At 42.2% G+C, this 6,822-nt stretch overlaps 1 pseudogene across 1 annotated transcript; it reads left to right on the top strand.

Moving 5' to 3' along the window:
• Positions 1 to 361: 361 nt before the first annotated feature.
• On the top strand, positions 362 to 1,636 carry LOC309550514 (ATP-dependent RNA helicase DDX25-like; annotated as a pseudogene). The gene has a single exon. The product of its transcript is annotated as an ATP-dependent RNA helicase DDX25-like (transcript).
• The last annotated feature ends 5,186 nt before the right edge of the window (positions 1,637 to 6,822 follow it).

The raw sequence follows: 6,822 nt of genomic DNA, 5'->3' as shown, positions 1-6,822 counted from the left end.
ACTTAACACTTCAAGAACATTTTTCTGCATTTGGAGCATACAAATTGCTTGGCATGTCATCGAAGGGGGTGCTAGTGCTTGCCCGGTGATTGCACTGTAGTGCTGCAGGCTGTCCATATTTTATACTGACATGTTTAATTTAAAGGGATCTCCATTTTAAGAATATCCTACTCTTGACTGGCAGCTTCATATAGTAACTTAATAATGCTTCCTGCAGCTCCTTGGTTTTTTACTAGGTGCTGAAATTGGTTTTCATTTGCAGTGCATCAAATTTGTAAAATCTGGAATACGTTTAGACCTTGTGTTTGTGTCTGAATACAAATGTCTCTACTGAACGGTGTTTGGATGCAGGGAGTGGGAGATGACGGAGGGATTGTGCAGAGGACGAGGCCGGGGGGTCTTGGCGGGCAGTGTGGAGAAGTGGAACCCGTTCAGGGAGCCCAGCGACTTGCAGAACAATAATAATATTGGTTTTGCTGCTCCATTGAATACAAAGTTAACAGGACGGAGATGATGGATATGGTTCAGTGCACCTGGCAGCCACATCTCTTCTGAATAAGCTGATCCATAAATCTTTGGTGGAATCCCCTCAAAATGTGGAGTTCTTGCAGAGAGATCCCACCTCGCCTTTATATTCAGTGAGGTCTTTTGAGGGACTTCCATCTAAAGCCTGAACTTCTTAAAGGAGTGTATGCAATGGGATTCAACAGGCCATCGAAGATACAAGAAACTGCTTTGCCTATGATGCTTGCATATCCCCTACAGAATCTGATTGCCCAGAGCCAGTTGGGCACTGGAAAGACTGTTGCTTTTGTTCTCACCATGCTCAGCAGAGTAGATCCTCTGAAAAAATACCCACAGTGCATCTGTCTCAGCCCTACCTTTGAGCTGGCATTGCAGACAGGAGAAGTGATCGAACAGATGGGGATGTTTTGTGATATTCAAATAGTCTATGCCCTACGTGGAAACACATCGGCTAAAGGCACAAAGATAGAGGCACAGATTATTGTTGGGACCCCAGGAACCGTCATGGATTGGTGCTTAAACCGGAAGCTTGTGACTACATAGAATATTTGTGTCTTTGTCCTGGATGAAGCCGATGTGATAATTGGAGTTTTTCTGAGAGGCTTGTGCCTAGTCCTGACATCATAAAGCTTAAGAAAGGAGAAATGACCCTGGACAACATTCTGCAATTTTATGAAGCCTGTGAGGACAACGAGGAAAAATACAATGCAATGAGAAACATTTATGGCGTAATCACCATTGCTCAAGCGATGAGTGTTTTGCAAGACCCGCAAGACAGGTAAATGGCATGCCTGTGAAATGGTGAAGGATGGGCACCAGGTAGAGTTGCTGAGTAGAGAGCTTACAGTGACAGAGCTAGCCTGTGCTATACAGCACTTCCGTGATGGCAAAGTGAAGGCCTTGATCACCACAAATGTCTGCGCTCGAGGAATAGATGTGAAATAGGTGTCAGTCGTCATAAATTTTCATCTGCCAGTTGACTTGCAGGGTCAGGTAGATTTTTGAGACGTACCTGCACCACATTGGTCGCACCGGAAGATTTGGAAAGGAAGGCATTGCTATTACACTAGTTGAGAAATGTTGCTTATGCATGCTGCATGAAATAATATAATTTTTGTAAGAACTTGCCGTAAAATTATTTTCTCTGAGTCCTCTGACAGTTGCCGCCCATCCATTTAGCCTTCACTAGTGGGTAATGACGCCCTCTGCAGGAGCAAGCTAGGCAGTTTAAAAAGGTTAATAAAAAACTTTTTATACCTAGACACACCCCTAGGGGGCCATCCCTCAGCCATTATCCTGGACCAGATATCACTGTTCCTCAGTTTTATGCTGCCTAGCGTCAGGAGTAGGCTAGCTCTTCCTTGCTGGGACCTAGCGTCTCCGTTTCTTTGTTTTTTTCCCCCAAAATGTGTTTTTCCTCTGAAAATAGCTTTTTATTTCTCTCACTATCACTTGTTAGTCAGGGAATTTTCCTGGAGGACTACAAGTGACAGCAGAGCTGGGCCTCACATTGGATAATATAGATCCTTCTGGAGTCCCAGTCTGCCAATGAGCATCGCAGGTTACTGGTGCGCCCAGGCCTCGCAATGACAGTGCCCCTCAGAATGGGGACGAGCCTGCGGAGGTACATCTTCGATGAGGGTGTCTCAACTCCAGAACGCCCGCGTGTTGCTAGCATCCCTCCTTGGCCTCCTCAGGGTGGGAGGTCTCCCGTATTAGAGCGGTGCCCGCTTCTTCTGGACTGGTGAGTACTAATACCCCCTTGTCCTTGTGACTAGGACCTTTATGGGGGTTTGTGGGCCCACTCTTAGGGGATGGCAGGGCTGGTGGTCTCTGTGGTATCTCCCTTCTGGCTGGCCTAGTATGTTCCCCTTCCTCCCTGGCCCTGCTGAGGGCACTGTGCGGGGTACTTGCTGTACCTGGGGGATATGGGGGGGGGGGGCTCCATAGCTTAAGTGGTTTTACCTGGGGTCCCCTGTGGTGGCCAGACCGCATGTATGTTCTAGAATTGGTGCCGTTTAGCGTGGCCGCCATCTTGGATAAGAGCAGGTGGCTGAGCTCAGTGTGTGGGCAGCAGCCATTTTAGGGCCTTGTCCTGGTGCCGAACGGGTGCCATCGTGGCTAAGGGCAAACGCCTTGCTACATGCTGCATACATACATGCATACATGCTGCATGAAATAGAAGAATATTTTGATACACCGTTCAAGGGGCCGTACACTTGGGATATCATTGAACTTGAAAAGTTTTTGCCATCTGGAATCAGAAATCATAAGAACAAAGTATTCAAGTAGAAAACGTTTGCACTTAAGCTTGAACATAAGGATATCAGTTTAAAACAGATCTATTGGTAGGAAGAATGATCTATATTTCTGCACTGCCAGCCATGAAGACAAGCAGTCCTACACTAGGAAAGAGCTGAAGCGGGTGTCGCTGGGACAAGAGAATTTTTCCTGGGTTTGGCCATTATAATAAGCATAGTTTTTGATGTTTTACAGACACTTTCTGTTACTCTGACGTCACTATATAAGTGTTTTTTCTCACCTTTTTTTTGTATTTTTTTTTTGTTTTTGTTTTTTGTTTTTTTTACGACACAAACTTAAAATGCAAGTGTCTAAGAAGTTGCAACTGCACATGTGCTGTTTAAAGGAGCACTATATTAACACTGTAGAAATCACCTATTTATTTATAAATTGCACTTTATCTTTTTTATTACTTTGTGCATTATTTACAGAATACAAAATCAGAAATATTCAGATTGACTTAATTTCAGCAAAATGTTATGTTGCTTGGGGTGTTAAGCTTAGAATGAATTTCACAGGTTTCTGAACAAACAAATGTGTTAAAATCTTATTTTTTTGGGTTTTTTTTTTTCAAAACACTGACACCTTTCCCATATTATGGGAAGGGCCCTACCCCCAAATACTTGATCAGCGATCTCTTACCACTCTTCTGCACCCTGCATTAGATTGAGAGGTGCTGGTGTCTTGGGGAGCAGTAACCTCGCTTGGGTGCCAATGTTCAGGCTTAGAAGTGGGCATAGACCTGAAGATTGTCTCAAGGACACATGCTTCTTCATAGCCACAAGTGTCGGGCATTGGCACAGCTGTGGAGTAGAGAAGAAATGTTGGTATGCTGAGTATAAAGGGTTCACCCTTTCCTGAGACACTATAAAAACCTTGCCTATTCTGAACAATTGGCACTTTTTCACTGCGTGTACCGGCTCGGCTGGACTCGCTTTTTTCACTGCGTGTACCGGCTTGGCTCGACTCGGCTCGATTTGCTTTTTTCACTGCGTGTACCGGCTTGGCTCGATTTGCTTTTCCACTGCGTGGTACGAGTCGGCACATCATGGCACTGCATGGCTCGGTTTGATTTTCCACTAAAGTAGTAAGTGGGTGGGATTACAACGTAGTTGCGCAGCCTCTACTGCCGCGACATCTTAATGTAGTTACGATTCTCTCTGACCAATCAGTGGCTAGTAGTGACGACCAATCAAGAGGCTGCATCCGAAGGATTGTGGGATATCATGTTACACGTCACATTTTGGTATCGGTACGGCTCGCTTGGAACCCCGCTTGGTACTGTTTAAGCGATCCGTACCATTTAGTGGAAAAGCCCTGCCGTACCAAACTGTACCGAACTGTTCAAAGACGTAGCATGCCGTGGAAAAGCACCAAAGCGAGCCATACCGAGCCATACCATGCAGTGGAAAAGCGCCTAATGTGACAGGGTCTCTCTGGAGAATTTAGTCCTGGTAATTATGAATGATGTTACCAGTTGCCAAAACTGGTAGATAGAGTATGAATACTTTAAGTGCTATTGATACTGCAGTGACTCAGAGCTAAAATATTGTTTTTATTATAACACAGTTCATTGTTTGAACATTCTCAAATCCTTTAGTAAATCAGCTTGGATTTGCTGACCAGGGGGTAGCCTGAAATAGTCCTACGGCTGGTTATAGGCTGTACATTTCAAACCAATGCAGTAAATGTTGTGAAAAGCCTGACTTGTATCAAAGTTTGCTTTTATGTAAAGTTTTTTTTTTTTTTTTAACTTGTACAATTTAAATATTTTAATAATTGTGATACATGTTTCTTACTAGACCACTGATCAGACCACTTTTTTTTTTTTTTTTTTGGTATAGTTAAGAATTAAACATTGGTTAATGTTAAAAAAGAAAATAAAATATCTCTACTACATGTGTCTGCTTCTTCCTTTCCTGTTCTAACCTTTCTTGATTTGAGTGAAAACCATTCACTAGTCATTCAGCTATGTGATCAGTGACACTTCACTTTGTGAAAGTTTAAATCCCAAAACTGATGTGCTGTAAGTTAACATCATTCCGGAGTCAAATGCTGCTGGTGGATTTCATTTTATATCTGGAATTCTGTTTAATTCTATCATGACAGTGTGACTTGTGTGTACCTCTTTTGGCGCTATTTTGAAAAGATTCCCCTAAATGTGTCAGAATATTTCCTTGTAACCTGTTATCTTGATACTGTTTAAGATATATGACTGGAAACTAACATCTTTCAATTCTAATCTAAGTTTAATTGAGGGTATACAAGCAAGAATAAAAAAAAAAAAATCAGATTTATTTGAGATCACTGACGGTAATTAAGGTAAAGAGAAAAGTGTGCTTCTATTCAGACAAAGTCAGGGACATTGTCAGAGGTTCTTAATAAAAGGCAGGAAAGCTGTTTTATAATTGCATGTTAATAAAAAAGACAGCTTTGGATTTGACGCTTAGGATTTGTGGTAAAGGCAGGTACTGCAGTGACAAGCTGTATGGTTTTCAATCATCACGGTGTTCCTTAACGTAACTCTGTATTGAGTTTTTGCCACACATCACTTAGCTTCAGAGGTAATGTTCTTTGGCACCAACATTGTCTTCTTTGATCTCAATGGGGTAGGGTATGCTCTAGAATAGCAGCATCCACTGCACTGAATAATTCGACCGGTTCTCGCGTTGGAAAAATGCAGGTTTTCCTTCAGTTTGCATTCAGGGCAACCTGGAGACGAAAAATTTTCATCCGGAAAAGTATAGATGACATGCATACAGACTGACAAAAAGACCAGTGCAAGTGCTATGCATTTTCCATAACAATTCATAGTGTGTCTAAGAGGCCAGCCAGGACTTCCGTCTCTAGATTCACCGTTGAACTGCCTGGAGCTGCCTAGAGGAGCCGACTGATGATATCCTGTGGGCGGAGGCGGAGCCCTGTGGAAACTAACATCTTTGTATGACCACTTAATAAAGAACACCAAATTTGAAAAAGGAAAAAAAAAAAAGTGTTTGTCACTGCCACCCTTAATTAGTTTCCTGTGTTCGCCTATCTGTACGCATAGGGTGCGTATAGTACGGCCAACATAGCTAAGATTACATGGGTATTTCAATAAATAAATGACAAACTAGGTCGAACAACTAATAAACTGTTTGGTATTGAAATAATGACCTTTGCTGTCAGAAAATGTGGATGTGTCGTGCGGAATGGATTGGCATGTAAGGCACCCTCTCTTTTTGCACTGAAAGGTCCCTACCCTATTATCAAAATAAGATTGGATGTCCAAAAAATTTTCATTTTTAGTGTTAGGAATCGTACTTGGAGCTATGAAATTTTTAGCTTTTCTAAATGTCACCTGTGGGTTAGGTAGGAGGCAAGATGTCTGCCAGTTTCAAATCTAATTTTAAAATACTCTAATGTTTCTGGAAAATCTTGGTTATTTTTCGATACCTATCATTGTAGTGTGTGACAAACCTGGCCGATATGGCACTATCCTTATCCTTTTTGTCCCTATTGTTTGTAGACAATGGGAACGAATTTTGTGATTGGAAGGTTTTCTTCCAAAAGGGTGTCAGGAAAACCCTTTTTAATTAGCAAGTTCCCCTGTTCAATATAATCTTTGGTTTTAGTGCAATTTTGTCGTAATATCCGAAATTGACCACCCGGAATGTTGTTCCGCCATGATGTATAATGGAAGCTAGTATAATGTAAATAGGAAATGCCACTCGTAGGTTTACAATGTTTCATAGACAGAATTTTATCCTCATGCGTTGATTCTAACTCCAAGAACACAAGTTGGAGTGGATTAATAACGCATGCGAATTTCAAGCCCAGCGTGTTGTGTTTGCAAAGGGCTTCAAAGGAGGAAAAAAGATCCACAGTGCCGTTCCAAATGAGTAGAAAATCGTCGATGTATCTGCCGTAAAAAATGATGTACTTGGCAAAGGGATTAGAGTTCCAAATATATAATTCCTCCCAGTAGCCCATTGCAATATTTGCATAGCAGGGAGC

The sequence above is a fragment of the Pelophylax lessonae genome (genome assembly GCF_965119305.1).
Source record: "Pelophylax lessonae genome assembly, chromosome: 1".
In the NCBI taxonomy this organism is placed as follows: Eukaryota; Metazoa; Chordata; class Amphibia; order Anura; family Ranidae; genus Pelophylax; species Pelophylax lessonae.
Note: the sequence above shows the minus strand (reverse complement) of the source record. Positions and strands in the feature narration are given on the sequence as shown.